We start from the raw sequence: 15,850 nt of genomic DNA on the forward strand, positions 1-15,850 counted from the left end.
CCCCTCCTAGGAGCCCCCGGCCACCCGCTGCGGCGCGGGGCGGGGCCGCGCGTTCCCCCCACCTCCCGGACACCTGACCTCCCTAGGGATCCCGACCTGCCCCCGACTTGCAGTCAGGTAAGGCGGGGCGCGGGGCGCTGCGGGCGCGGGGCGGGGGTGGCTGGGGCACCCCAGGCGGGCCGGGAAGGATAGTAAGTGGCCCCTGGGCACCCGATTCTGCTCACTGACGGCATTTTGGGTGCGTCTGAATTCCAGTTGCACCCACTACCGGTTAAGAGCAGTCCTGGCCCCAGGAAGCTAGGTTGTGTGTTGGGGGCAGGTCTTCGCGTTCAAGTGGTGGTCGCTTCTCTTTAGAGATCCCTCCACACCCCCAGCTTTCTGCCCGGGCAGGGACCCTTTGAAAAAGCTTTGGAAGCTGCATGTGCGCAGAGCGCACCCCCTTTTGTTTCCAGCGAGCGTGAACCCCAACCACCTCTACGGCTTTCTGCCCCATGCAGTGAGATTGCGCAGGTGGACCAACCTCTACCCCGCGCTGAGCCTGATTGCCCTAGGTCGCCGCCCCCCAGCCGGAGACCTGGGCCAGAAAGCTTGGCGGAGAAGCCGGTACAGGGGCGCTAGGGCAAAAGCCGGTACCGGGCCGCTAGGGGGCGCGCAGGGGGCGGGGACCCGCTTAGTGATCGCAAGGTCCCTGGAGACTTCGCTGCGGTCACCCCAGCCCGAAGCCCAGAGCCCCTGTGCAGGCGAGCGCGGCTGCGGCAGGAGTGAAGGAGGCCGAGACTGGCGCACGCGGAGCAAGCCCGGGAATGAAGGGTTGGGCATTCTGGTCACCCGGAGCCCCCGCGGGGTGCCCAACCCCTGCCCGCCGCGATCCTCAACCAGGGTAGGGGAATCTGGCCGGTGCAGCCCCCCCCCCCGGGCCGCCACCACCGGTGAATTATGCACGAGGCTGGCACCGGCGCGCTCGAGTTGCTCAAGTTTCCCTGGCAACTTTCGCCCGGGCATCCCTCCTCCCGGGCGGCGGGGCAGCTCCGCCCGCGCAGCTGGCGGCCCAGGCTCCTCCACCCTGCGGCCCGGGCGCAGGGCGCGCTCTGGAGACGCCGACCACTCACTCGCCACCTGGACTGGAGCTGCCGGACTGAGCGAGCAGGTGCGACCCCGCAGCGACCCTCTTCGCGTGGGTTCGGAGGGTGAGGGGCAGCGTGGACCTCGCCGCTCGGGTTCAGAGGGTGCGGGGGCTGTGGAGAACAGACCCTCTAGCGGGTCTGCGCCTGGACTTCTTGTTCCTGGTGGGTGGGCGCGCGGCTGAAGTTCGTATACTCTGCGGGGCTGGAAGCCCCAGAGGGGCAGAAGCCGGTGCTAGTGATGGTGGGTTTTTGCAGCCGAGCTTTTAAAGGGGCTGGGGTGGCTGGCTCTGAGAAGGCTCTGGGGCCCAGCAGGTGGCGGTTCAGGCCGGAGTACTCCAGGCCCTCAGGGACCCGGTAACTGCGGGCACAGTCCTGGGAGTCCTCATAGGCCATCCGAAAATAATGTGGTTTCCGGGTGGAAATTCAAGGTTGTAAATTGGATAGTTGCCTGACCTCATTTTCGTTTGCAACTCAAGTTCGAACGTTAATGAGGTCAATCAGCTAATTAGTTAAGCTTCAAGATGCCAAGAGGTAATTTCGGGAGTCCTCCGTAGGGGGGTGCCCTTTGGTATCTACCTGGGATTTGACCCTCCACTTTGCTGACCTGACCGCAGAAAGTTCTTGACGACCCTGGAAATCCAGCTGGCAGGTTCAACCTGGATCCAGATCCTCACAAGAACCTACTCCGTGTTAGGCACCCACCCAGGATTCTTGGTGCTTAAGGATGTCCAAAGCATCTCAAAGGCAACCGTGTTTGCAGTTTTTCTGCCACTAGTAGGTGAAAACAAGGCACATCTGGTGAAAGGGTCAAACTTTATTTGCCTGAGCGAGTGGGGTGAGACAGGAAGGTTCATCGTTGATCAGTGACCGGCCTGGAGCTTGGAGGCATACCACCCCCATGACCTTGTGTCCTAGCCATCACACCTACCTTGCCCACCTGAAAAGAGAGGCCTGGCATTCAAGGCAATCCATGTTATGATGGATTTTCTGCATGTTGCTGTGTTGCAGCAACCTGAGCTCAGCACAGCCACCCGAGGGCCTGCTGCTGTATGCCAGCCTGGAGTGGCCACAGGTGGCTGCCCTTGTAGCTCCTGGGCTGATAGGGATGAAGAAGAGCAACTGGTGCACCGTGCAGTGGGGTTTGTGACAGAGGTGACCTTGGATGTTGCCGGGCACTTGGTGGGGGTTCAAAAACATCTGGAAGAAGTTTGGGTTGTTTGCCTTCCCCTGGCCGGAAGTGTGCCCCCTAGCAGAAGTGATATAGTCATTGTTTCAGGGGTGGGGAAGGAGCCACCAGGAGTTACAGTAATAGTAACAGCAATAGTAACAGCAGCATGGGCAGCTGCAGCAGGAACAGCCGTCCTCTCTGAGTGTTCTTTCTCCTTGGCATTCATGTTACACGGTTGCTATTTATTACCTCAGTTTAATCTCACAAGACGAGAGAGGGGCGGTGGATTGATTTATTATTCCCATTTTACAGCCTGAAGTTGAGAAGAGAAGCCAGTAACCCCAGGTCACACAGCTAGTGCATGGAGGGGCTGGGATTGTACCCCGGACAGCCTGGGAGAGCCCAGCCCTTAATCCCCACCCCATAGTGAAATGGACCTCCCCTACCGGATAATACAACCAGGCCACAGCTAGAAAATCAGTCGTCTTGTTCCTGTGGTGTGAAATGGAGTTAGAGGAGTCAGCGGGTGGAAACTGAAATTTCTGATCAGACTCCTTGATGTGATGGATGTTGTGTTTTTACTGTTCAAAGCAGATGCAGGAAATGGTTTGAGGCGGCTAATTGACCCTCACTGACCTTCCAGTGATAAACCCAAATCTGGTCTGTGGCTGGCAGATGCATCTGACATAAGTCTTCCCCCCATTTAAGGGGTTTCTAGTCTTCACTGCGAGGGGGAAGCTGTGCCCAACCCAGTGCCCAAAGCTGGCCCAGGGCTCCAGGACAGGGCCCGGTCACTCTGGATGTGTGTGTTCCTGGGAGGGGCGGGCTGAAGCACATGCTGCTTCCTGGGACATTAAGCTCTTAAAAGCCTGCTGGGCTGCCAGGAGTTTGTGGGCAGCAGAAAGTCGGACCCCCCCTGATTGGCTGCCAGCTCACAGCGCAGAGCCCAGAATTGGCAGCAGAAGCATCAGGGAGTGTTCAAAGACTTATTGGGTGCCTTTCCCCAAGGCCTGCTCCCAGGGCTCTCTGTCGGGGTAGCTTGGGGGTGAGGGGAGGTTGAGGGCTGAATCTGGCCACTAATTCCTAATCTGAGGCTGGGATTCCCAGTGATGTGCTGCAGGTGTAGAAGGGCCCCTGCCTGCTCTCCCCAGATGTCTGATGTCTCTAGATGCAGTTCTGGAGTTCCCTACAGGGAGACTGCCCCAAGAGCTCTGGGAGCACGCTTTGAGAAACCTCAAGTTTTTAAGAAGGACAGTTGGAGAAAATCCTGGGTTGCTTAATTTAGGCCTCACCTGGGGAGGACTCACCAGGAGGCATCCATTAGGTGAGCAATGGTTGCTCTTCCAGTGGCCCGGCTGGGCAGGGCTTTTGCAGATAATCTTTTTCTTTTCCCTGAAAAACATTTTTTTAAACTTTGTCTTCTTACACATTTTCTGCAACATTTTCTTATGAAAAATTCAGGTAACCAGCAAGGCTGAAAAGAATTGTACTCCAAACGCTGTGATATCCACTTAAGGATTCTGCCAGTAACTATTTACTGACTGCGTGTAGTCAATAATTAAAATCTTTCTTTGTAGGTTTAAATATTTCTAAAGAGCACAGTACCTCCTCTGTGAGGTCAATACTAATATTTTAAAAGTTACTGCTGCACAGCTCTAACTGCATCCACTGCCGTGTAAACCAGCATGCCTGATCCCCACCTTTCATTGACACATAGAGAAATGAGCTATGTGGGGATTTCCATCCTTCCTTTCTTTTCTATCCATTTCCCCCAAAGAAGTTTATCCTAATGGACCTTTTTTTTTTTTTCCACTTTTTTTTTTTTTTTGGAGAGGTTTTTGCTATAGGGTGTGTGTGTTCGCCAGAAAGTCAGAGAGAGACAGAGACAGAAAGTGAGAAATCACCCCCCAGGGGGGATGGCCATACTGCAATCCCTTTTCCTCCATTCTCCTCTCGGGATCTTGGGCATGCACACTTGTGCGCCCAGAGTGAGTTTAAGTCATCGGGTCCAGGACTTGAACTGCGGTCAGCTGCAGGGGAGTCCAGCGACATAGCCATTATACAACTGCTGGTCCCCTAATGGACTTCGAATGCCCATGGGTCTATTTGCTAATCAGTTTAGCATACTTTAAAAAAAAAAAAAGATTCATTCATTTATTTTAATTTGACCAGAGAGACACACACAGAGAAAACAAGAATGTGAGAAATCGAGAGAGACACACAGAGAGAAAACAAGAACGTGAGAAATCAAGTTGCCAGGTCCGAGACTCAAACTGTGGTTGACTATGTGGGAGTGTTCAGCTCCTTAATCATCACACTTCCCCCAGTCTAGCATACTTCTAAACGGACTTTAAAAACTTTCTTGTGGAACCAGCAGTTAGCGTAATGGCTATGTCGCTGAACTCCCATGTAGTCCACCGTGGGTTGAGTCCCGGACCCGGTGGCTTAAACTCACGCCGGGCGCATGTGCGCGTGCCCAAGATCCTGAGAGGAGAATGGAGGAGAAGGGATTGTGGTGTGGCCATCCCCCCTGGGGGGTGATTTCTTGCTTTCTGTCTCTCTGTCTCTGGCGAGCACACGTGCTCTGTAGAAAAACCTCTCCAAACTTCAAAACAAAACTTTCTTGTGACCTCAAGTTGCTAAGTATTTGAAAAGCCACTTCTGGGTTGAAAAAGCTGTACAATCATTCATTGCTGGGCACAGTTAATCAATACCTTACAGATGTTTAGAAGTGGGAAAAGGAAAATACGACCAGAGATGCATTTCTTTGGGAGACACCACAGGTGTCAGTGTTCTAATTGAAGCCCCAGTTGAATCATCCCCTTTGGAATGTGGGTGGTGCCACCACCTGGTGCATCCTCCCACTCCAGGTTCCAAGGGGGACTGGGATGACTTTCACATGTGAAAGGAGTGGCAGAAGATGTCCTGGAAAGGGGCAGGGGAGGAGGGAAAGGGCGACCCCCAAATTTCTTTCTCCACTGAGTAACTCCAGGGCTTTGTTCCTTGCTGATGGGACTTTCCTTGTCGCAAAGGGCTCTCATACTGTGGTTTGAAGCCCTCTGCAGGAGAGAAGCTCTAAATACCTAAGATTCCACCTGCATTCTGCGAGGTTGGAGCAGGTGATTCCCACCTGGTGACAGTGGTGACACTTAGGTGACACCCAGTAGTAATAGGGATGTCACAGGTGAGCTCCTTATTTGTGAGGCCTTCAAGCTGGGTGCTTTTTATCTTCTCTAGACTCGGTGTCCTGTGCCAGACTCACCACCTCTTCCCTGGACAATCCAAAGATGGCACCGAATCCTCAGTGGGCATTGAGTGGCCAAAGGCCTGGGCAGCCAGCCTTCCCCTGCCCATGCCCCTGCCCTAGGGTTCTTATGGATATGTGGAGCAGCTGCGCCCACAGCACGAGTGTCTGCCACCCCTGAGCAGAGCTCCAGGTGGGAGGCTCCCAGGGCTGAGGGCACTCAGCTCCTAATTGCCCATCTCAGCTGGTCTGAGGTGGGAAGTGAGCTTTGAGCCTCGGTGTTCCTGAAATGTTAGCAGTGGAGCCTTCCTTGAGGAGAAGGACAGTGTCCTGAGGCATGGAGGGCCCCTACTGCTGCCTCAGCTGTACCCTCGGGAGCATAAAGCTTAGCAGCTCTTGTCAACGTCTTCCCCGCCCACCCCAAACGTGCCTTTTCCCTCGATGGCAATGAATAGTTCTGTACTCCAGGTCTGTGTCCAGGGCTGGGTACTCTGGATCTGCCCCGAGGACAGGCTAGTCTGAACTGCTTTTTTCCCTGTGTGTAGGTCTCCAGGAGGTGGACCACGTGTTGCTCCTATCTGCATCTCAGGGGCTTGAAGGGGCCTCTAGCGTGGCCTAGGCCCTGGGGCATGTATGTTGGGGGGATATACTGATTGGATAGTGTCCCCATTGCTCCTTATCCTGGTTCTAGACTTTATCTTGCCTGCATCATTCAGTTCCAAAATGTCACGAAACCCATCGAACCACTGGCCATTCAGGGAGTACACAGCTTGACAGCATAGACCTTTGGGATATGAGGTTCCCAGGCAGGGAGGCACCCCGGGATGTTTATCTAAGCTGGGCACAGGGAGAGTGAGACGAGGTGAACAGCGGGAAGAAATGGTCTATTTTCTATCAACCGTAAAGTCCAAATAGAGTTGGGAGTGGAATTCCTGAAGATGGTTACGTGAGGCCTGGCGGGTGCTGTTAATAGCCCGAACACGAGGACATGTAAATGGTGCAGTCCTGTGCTCCAAGAGCTGCAAGGCTCACCTGCTTCTTGACCACCGCTGAGAGCCGGCAAATCTTTGGTGTTAGGGACCATTCCGATACTAAAGGAACAGGAAACTGTGTAGTAGTCTGTCCTGTGGTCACCTGCATTTTTGTTTGTCTTGGGGTCTCTGGAATGTCTCTGCCAGGGTTAAGTGATTCAAGCTGGTGACTTGGGGTAGGGGTTCTGCGCCACGTCTAGGCAGGTTCCCAGACATGTTGAAATGTCTGCGTCTTTCGAATCTGCCTTTTAAAATTTTTTAAATGTTTAATTTTTCCATGAGCGAGAGAGAGACAGACAGACAGACAGCACCCCTAATGCCATGACCCACTCCCAGCATCAGCGAGCCACAGATCCCAGGCACGTATGCTCAGTGTTTAGGGAGGTCTCCAGATGTGAACCCAGAACCTTCCCATGTGGGTCAACCTGCACCACCGTCTGACGCCTCTGCCTGTTTTTGATAAGGTTCTTTGGACTGTGGGAGATGAACCCTTAGACTAGGTTGGGGGTAGTGATGTGTGTATCAGGGATGCCGAGGCCAATTGTGTGCTTAGCTGTTTCACTGCCCACTGGCCCCTGCCAAGGCAGCAGTGGTGCAGAGACCACCTTCCTCGAACGCGAGTTTCCTCGAACGCGAGTTTCCATCCTCAGGTTGGCTGCACATGGGTGTAGCCAGCCATATCAGGAGTAGCTGGGACCAGGGTGACATGGGAGCTGCTCCCCGCCACTCCTTAGCAGGGTCACTGTGAGCCAGGTGGGCTCCTCAGATTGTCTCTCTCCATTTCTCCTCCATAGTGAACTTTATTATTGTTTAAATAACTATTTAATTTTATTTATTACTGTTAGTTTTTTAAGTTGCTGTAGGACACATGCACTCACCAGAGAGATAGAGACAGAGAGAGAAGGAGAGAGAATGGGAAAGCAAGAAGCACCCCAAATGGGGCAGGGTCACGCCACAATCCTTTCACTTCCTTTTCTCCCTCCTTGCAGGATTTTGGGTGTGCACAAATGCCCAACCCTGGGTCCACTACTTGAACCGCATGGTCACCCATGTGGGATCCAGCCACCCTCGTCACCAGGCCACCGACTGGCTCTCAGTGACTTTCTATCATGAGAGTGAGTCCCACTTGGTCCTTAAGAGCGCCTCCATGTACGCATGCGCTGTGTTCCCACCACAGGCCTGAGAAGTACCACTAATGTCACTGTCCCTGTTTCCTAGGTGAGTAAATCAGGGCAGAAGACATTGATGGAAGTTGCTGAGGGCTGAGTGACGGAGCCAGGACCCATGCACCCCGCTCTGCAGAATATCACACCAGTCCCTTTCTGTTCGCATTTGGGTAACACAGCAGTTCTCAAACTTCTGGTTTGAGGACTCTCTTCTCCTGCTAGGAGAGTTTTAATTTTTTTTTTTTTTTTTTTTAAGGTTTTTGCCATAGGGCTGGAGGGAGATAGACAATGGGAAGGAAAGTAAGAAATCACCCACCAGGGGGGATGGCCATGCTGCAGTCCTTTCTACATTCTCCTCGTGGGATTTTGGAAATGCATGTACACATGCCTGGTGTGACTTTCAAGCCACCAAGTCCGGGACTCAAACCACCCTTGGCGATGTGGGAATTTAGTGCCTTAACCACCATGCCATTTGCTGGCTCCTCTTGGAGTTTTAAAGGACCCAGAGAGATTTTTAGTTATGCACATTAATCTATTGGTCTTTATCCTATTAGAAAGTAAAAGAGAGAACTTAAAAATGACTTAATTATTAATGCACTTAAAAATGACAATACTAAACTTATTACCTACATAAATAGTGTATTTTTTTTTTTTAATGAAAAACACTTAGAGGAGAGGCATTGTTTTATGCTTTTGCAAAATCTCTACGCTATTTGGCATAATAGAAGACAGCTGGAATTTCTTGCTTCTGCAATCAGTCTCTTGCAACGTTACACATTACGGAGCTTGTGGGGAACTACTGTATCCTTGGGAGAGGAGGAGAATGGAAAACCAGATCATATCTTAATATTATTATAAAATGGTTTGGCTCCATTGATTCCCCTGAGAAGGCTTGGAGAACCCTCAGGGTTCCCTGAGCCGCATGTTGAGAAGCACTGGGAAGACCTTGAGACCAGCATCATGAGTGGGCTCCGGATTCTAAAGCCGGGTGTAGTCAGGTGCATGCTGTGAGCAATCTGTGTCCCATTCCTTGTCATTCTGAGTGTAACTGTGAGTTATGTGGGGGCTATAGATGGTCACCAGTGGTCCTCACCCTGAGGGGCAGGCTCTCCTGGCAGAGTCTAGGATGTTGGGAACACACAGGCTCTTCTATGGCTGAGAGTCCAGGAGGCTGGTGGAGCCTTGGGTGGTTTAGGGGACACTGGCAGAGCAGCCAACACGAGCACAGAGTGGGAACAGGGACAAGGACAGGTCTTCCTAGGTATTTTCTAAGTGCATGGTTGCCAGAGGGAGGGCTGATGGGGTCAGTTTCAGGGAGGGGTAGGGTGGGCCTTGGTCTGAGTGACATGGGCCCAACAGTCCCTGTGATGGGCAGAGAGAGGAGGCTGAGGATGAGTGTGAGGCCCTGTCCAGGCAGGAGGGAAGACCACTGGGGCCACACTGGCTGGACATTGGGAGGCGATTTAGAGACAGAAGGGGGGAAGTCAGAGACCTATTGTAAGGGGGTAGCACTGGGGGACTCAGTTGGACAGCTGGGGACAGTGAGGCAGGGCTGAGGTGGAGCCCAGGCATGGAGTGCACTGTCCCTGGGCTGCTCAGGTAGACATGGGTTCAGGAAAGGCAGACAGCAGTTTATGGGGATATATTTTGGGCGGCTACCTTAGAGGCTTACATACAATATCTTATAGTTACAGTGGTTTATTTTCATCTGATAAATTGAATGAAGTGCAAAAACCCAACACTTCAAGTTCTCCCCTGACACAATTGTCATAACTTATACATGTTCACATTGTGTGTCTTTTCACATATTTTAAAGGTGTAGTTATCTTTAAGCTTATTTTAGGGGTCAGCAGGTGGTGTGGTGGTTAAGAGTACTAACTCCCATATGGCTGAATCGGTTCGGCTCCCAATCGGTTCGAGTCCCAGCCCTGGCAGCTTATTTTCTTGCATTTCTTTTTTTTTTTTCTCTCCCTCTGTTCTTTTCTGGTCAAATTAAAAATAAGTAAATAACTAATGTTATATAAAATAATTCTTTTTTAAAGATAAGGTTATTTTATTCTGCTTTAGTTTCTTTTTTTCTTTTTTTAAGAGATTTTTTTGCTTTAGGTTGTGTGCATTCACCAGAGACAGAGATGGAAAAACAGAAAGTGAGAAATCCTCCCCCAGAGGGATAGCCATGCCACAATCCCCTTTCTTCTGTTCTCTTCTTGGGATGCTGGGCATGCACACGCGTGTATCTGGTGTGAGTCTCAAGCTGCCAGGTCAACTGTGGTTGAACATGTGGGAATCCAGTGCCTCAACCGCCACACCACCTGCGGGTCTCACTGCCTCAGTTTCTTATAGTGTTATTTGTATTGATTGGTTGGTTGATTCAGAGGGTGCATTTGCTCACCAGCGAGAGAAAGTATCCCCCTGGGGGTCGTGGTTATACCGCCATCCCTTCTGTCCCATTTCTCCTTCCTGTCAGTATTTTGAGCATGCACACAGGTGCGTGGCATGTATTTAAAGCCACTGGAGCTGAGATTTGAACTGCTGTTGGCCCTGTGGTGTCTAGCTTTCTATGCCTAGCACTTTACCACTGAACTATGGGGCCAGCCTGATAGAGTTATTTTAATATTTTTGTCTTTTAATTTTCTTACTAGCATTAAAAGTGACTTGGGGCCAATAGGTGGTGTAGTGGGGAATTCACCACATGTCTAACCATGGTTAACTCTGTATCCTGGGTCCGTCTGTATGTTTATATTTACCAGTGGGCTTCATGCTTTCGTCAGCTGTCATGTCACTGTCCTTTTATTTCAGTTCAAAGTATTCCCTGTAGTGTTTCTTGCAGGGTGAGTCTAGTGGTGAACTCCCTCCACATTTGTCTGGAAGAGTCTTTATTGCATCTTCATTTGTGCAGGGCAGTTTTGCCATGGACATTATTGGTTGGCAGGTTTTTTCTTTCTGCGCATTTGTTGTTACGTTGATAAGTGTTTGTTGGATGAATTAAGTCCCTGTTCACAGAGGCACCAGAAGTGCATGTGTGTCAGTCCTGGCATGTGCCAGGCTCTCTCTGTATTTTGTTATCTAATTGTCACCTGCCACTCCGTTGGGAGGACTCTGAGCATTAAAGGGATCTGCCCCAGTTTATGAAATTCGAGGTGGCAGGAAGAGAAGGGGGCATGGTGCGTCTTTTAGGTTGGGATTAAGTGTGGTTGAAGTTCTGCTGTTAGTGTCTGCCAACAGACTAGTTTTGTTCCTGTTGAGACCCAGCAGTGCTTTGTTAGCAAGGTAGCCCTGGCCCAGCAAGGACTTTGGGGGCCTTTGTAATGTCTTCCCAAACTTTAGTGACTTCTCCTCTTGACTATAGTGAGGGGGTAGATGTTTCCACTGAACTCGTAATAGCTGTCAGGGATGTCTTGATTCGAGGAGAAGAGAAGCGCACTTTTGGCCAGAGGGGGTTTCTGCTCCTTCTCCTCTTCCGCCTTTCATGGAATCAGAGTGGAGGTTGGGGAGGGGACACTGGACGGACTCTGTCCCTCAATATTTTGGGGCATTGATTCTGCTTCAGTAGCAGGAGTATAAGAGTCCCTAAGATGGAGGAAGTGTTTTTCCTACCCAGCCCTCCTCCACGGCCCAAGGCCAGGGCTGACGTCTGGTCTTGCACTTTCACTGGGAGAATGGGGCCTCCCCACTGCCTGCAACTGAGGGGGAATGGCCTCCCTTGAGGGAGAGGAGGCATTGTTAACCCACTGCAGGACTCTACTGACACTCCATGAGGATGAACCTAAGGTTGGTAGGGGCTGTGAGGGGACCAAGTCCTGACAGGTGTCCCTTCCTTAGGCACACTCTCGCGTCACTCTGTGTCCTTTGTGCACTTACACCGGAACTTTGCAGGTTGGCGGGTTGGTTTACCTTCTTGTTACCTGCCTCCCTCCACTTGGACAAGGCCCAGGAGGCAGGGACCTTGTTCATCCTGTTCATCAGGATGTCCCGAGCCTGGAACAGTGCCCGGCACACACCGAGCAGGTGCCGAGAAATGGGAGTGTGCCGGCTCTGCGCTTGGCTCTTTGGGGAGAAAAAAGAAGCAATTTTATTGATAGAACTGATCACCATACCAGTCACTCATTGAAAGGGTATAGTTCAGACCAGATGTGGTGGCCCACAGTAATGTGCCCCTCCGTGATGCTGAAGCCATATGGAAGGTCAGGGTTCAGGTCCCCAGTTGACCTGTTTGTGCTGGGCTTGTGTACGTGTGTTCCTGTGGTCCTGGCTGGGCTGGGAAGGCTAGGGAGTGGACTATGGTATGAGACCTTACTGAGGGTGCCTGTCTCCCACAACCCAGTCTCTTTTATGAAAGAATGAAAGAAATTTAAAGAGTATAATTCAGTAGTTTTTAGAATATTCACAGAGGTGTAGTCATGTGTAAGTACATGCAGTGTACTTACTTTTTTTGTTGTTGTTTTTAAGGATTTGGCATAGGGAGCATGTACTTGCCAGAGACAGAGACAGAGAGGGAAAGTGAGAAATCACCCTCCTGGGGAGATGGCCACACCGCAGTCCCTTCTCCAGTCTCCTCTCGGGAATATGGACATGCATGCACACGGGCCTCGTGTGATTTTCAAGTTGCTAGGTCTGGGACTCCATGTGGGAGTCCATTGCCTTAACCACTACACCATCCGCTGGCCCCTGTAGCAATCATTCACCTCCCCCAAGCTCCAAGCAGCCACCAATCTACTTTCTGGCTCTACGGGTGTGCCTGCTCAGGATTTCACTTAGGAGGAATCACATACCACGTGGACTTCTGTGACTGGCTTCTTTCACGCAGTATAATATCCTCAAGTCCATGTTTGGTATGCATCATTCCTTTTATTCCATTTTGTAACCTTATCATATTTTATCTGGTCAGCAGTTGGTGAACACACCAGTATTTGGTTACTATGAATCATGCTGCTGTGAACATTCCCGTGCAAGTTTTTGTGCGGTCATGTGTTTTCGTTTCTCTTGGGTATTACCCAGGAGTGGAAATGCTGGGTAATTATATGGTAATTCTATGTTTATGCTTTGGAGAAATTGCCAGCCTATTTTTCAAAGTGAGTGGACAATTTTCTATTTCTACCACCCGTGTTTGAAGATACCAGTGCTATTTATTTAACTAATTTATTTTTTAAAAGAATTATTTAACTTTATTTATTTATTCATTTAAATTTGGCCAGAGAGAGATAGAGAAACAGAGAGAGAGAGGTGAGAAAACAAGCCTCCAGGTCTGGAAGTCGAACTGTGGTCAACTATATGGGAGTCTGGCACCCTTACCATCACACTGCCCGCTGGTCCCCCAGTTATTTTTTTAAGAGAGTTTTTTTTTTTTTTTAAAGAGATTTTTGCTATAGGGCAAGTGCACTTGCCATAGAGACAGAGACAGAAAGTGAGAAATCACTCCTCCCCCCCAAGGGATATGGCCATGCTGCAATCCTTTCTTCTCCATTCTTTCAGGATTTTGGGCACACACATACATGCACCCGGTGTGAGTTCAAGCCTCTGGGTCTGTGACTTGAACTGCAGTCAGTCATATGGGAGTCGAGTGACATAACCATTATACCATCTCCTGGTGCTGAAGATATCAATTTCTGAACATCCATGTAGTTGTTGTCATCTGCCTTTTTTATTGTCATCCTAGCAGGTGTGAAGTGGTATCTTACTGTATTTTGATTTGTATTTCTCTCATGTGTAATGATATCAATCATTTTTTGGGGAGTAGATCTTCCTTGGAGAAATGTTCTTTGTCCATTAATTGTGTAATTTGTCTTTTTATTGTTAAGAAGTAAGAGTTCTTTACATATTCTAAAATAGATACAAGTTCTTTATCAGAGACCGAATTTAGTAACATTTTTTTCTATTCTGTGGATTATATTTTTCACTTCATTGATGGTCCTTTAAGAATGAAAGTTAAAAAAAAAAAAAAGTTTTAGGGCCAGCAGGTGGCGTGATGGTTAAGGTGCTAGACCCCAACATGGCCAACCATGGTTTGAGTCCCAGACCTGGTTGCTTGCTTCCTCACTTTCTCTTTCTCTGTCTCTCTTTCTCTGGTAAGTACATATGCCCTGTAGCAAATTAATGACATATAAAATTAAGTAATTCTTAAAAAAAGAATGAAAGTTTTACATTTTGGTGAAGTCTCATTTATTTATGTTTCTTACTTGTGCGTTGGTGTCACATCCAGGTAGGATTTACCTAACTCAGGGTCATGTGTACCTGTGTTCTCTTGTAAGTATTTTACGTATTAGATCTTAAATTTAGGCCTATGACCCATTTTGAATTACTTTTTGTATATGGTTTGAGGAAGGGATTGAGAAGAACAGTTTAAAGTAGTCTAAGGAATGAGGAAGTCTGCCAAAATTCTGGCCCAGAGAGAGATATGCATAGACTCTCAATCACGTCCTCAATGTCTGTGTGAAGTGGTTATTCAAGGACAAAGAACAACCTGACTAACTGGCACTACAACAAAATTACCATAGGTTAAAAAAACAAATTACCCTAGGTGACCCTAAATCTCATATTGTACATGTTCTATACACTGTAACCCCACTTTCCACAGTAGTACAGGAATCCATGAGCATGAAACATTAGGGAACCTGTCAGAGACTTGTGTTATTCTTGTAAACCAGTGTAATTTAAGAAAATTCCATTTTATGATCATTCTCCCTTATTTTCCCTATAAATGTATGTTCTAGGCAACTGGAATCTACGTTACCCCAGGCAACCATTCACAGCCCTGGCTCAAGTAGATTCTTTGCTTCTACGATTTGCCTCATCTTTTCCAGGTGGACAGTAGTGTCCAATGTCATTCTGTTCAATGTGGATTTCCAGTTTTTAAGCATCATGTGTTGAAACGACTTGACTATACTTTCATACCGAATTGTGTTGGCACCCTTGTTGAAAATCAATTGAGCAGAGAAATGGGGTTATTGCCAGACAATCAATTCTATTACTTTGATCTGTAGGATAGTTTTATCATATCTTTTCTTTCATAATTTAGTTATAGTGTGTATGTGTGTGCTCACCAGAGAGCAAGAGAGAGAGAGACCCTCCTCCCCCAAGTGGAATGGCCACACCACAATCCCATCGCTTCCTTTCTCCTCTCAGAATGTTGGGCATGTGTGTACATACACCTAGCATGGCTCTCAGGCGGCCAGATCTGGGACTCACCATAAAGTCAGCCTTGTGGGATCCAGCCATCTTAGCCCCAGGCTACCAGCTGACCCTGTATGTCAGTTCCTAGGCCCGTACCACCTTGTAACTGCTTACCGTCGCTTCACAGTAAGTTTTAAATTTAGGAAGAGTAAGTCTTCCAGCTTCTTCTTCTTCTTTTTTAATTATGTACTTCCAGCTACTCTGAGTCCCTTGAATTTCCATATTGATTTTAGGATCACCTTGTCTTTGCTTACCGTCGCTTCACAGTAAGTTTTAAATTATTTAGGAAGAGTAAGTCTTCCAGCTTCTTCTTCTTTTTTAATTATGTACTTCCAGCTACTCTGAGTCCCTTGAATTTCCATATTTTAGGATCACATTGTCTTTGCAAAGAAGTCATCTGGGATCTTAGAGAATGTTGTCATTTTGGCAGTATAAAGCCTGATTCATGAACATGAACTCTATTTCCATTTAGTTAAGTTTCTTATTTCTGTCAACAAGGTTTTATTGTTTTTTTTTTTTTTTTTGGAGAGGTTTTCACTATATTTCTCTACAGGGCTTGTGCGCTCGCCAGATAGAGAGAGACATAGAGACAGAAAGCGAGAAATCACCCCCCAAGGGGATGGTCACGCTGCAATCCTTCTCCTCCATTCTCCTCTCGGGATCTTGGGCATGCATGCACACGCACCTGGTGTGGAGTTTTAGGCCACCGGGTCCGGGAAGCGAACCGTGGTCAACTACGTGGGAATCCAGCGACATAGCCATTACGCTAACTGCTGGTTCCCAAGGTTTTGTAGTTTTCAGATTCAACATTTTCTACTTCTTTTAATTTACTCCTAAGAATTTACTTTTTAAAAAGAATTATTTAATTTTTATTTGTTTATTCATTTATTTTAATTTGGCCTGAGAGAGAGACAGAGAAAGAGAGAGGGAAATGAGAAATTATCCCC

At 48.9% G+C, this 15,850-nt stretch overlaps 1 protein-coding gene across 1 annotated transcript in view; it reads left to right on the forward strand.

The window, feature by feature from the left end:
- Nucleotides 1-66: 66 nt before the first annotated feature.
- LOC102495642 (SH3 and multiple ankyrin repeat domains protein 2) overlaps nt 67-15,850 on the forward strand; it is a gene marked incomplete at its 3' end in the record, with an annotated part of 501,991 nt that continues 486,207 nt past the window's right edge. The window contains 1 exon segment of the mRNA XM_006141097.3: nt 67-117.

Source organism: Tupaia chinensis, unplaced genomic scaffold (assembly GCF_000334495.1).
Source record: "Tupaia chinensis unplaced genomic scaffold, TupChi_1.0 Scaffold000047_1, whole genome shotgun sequence".
Classification (NCBI taxonomy): domain Eukaryota; kingdom Metazoa; phylum Chordata; class Mammalia; order Scandentia; family Tupaiidae; genus Tupaia; species Tupaia belangeri.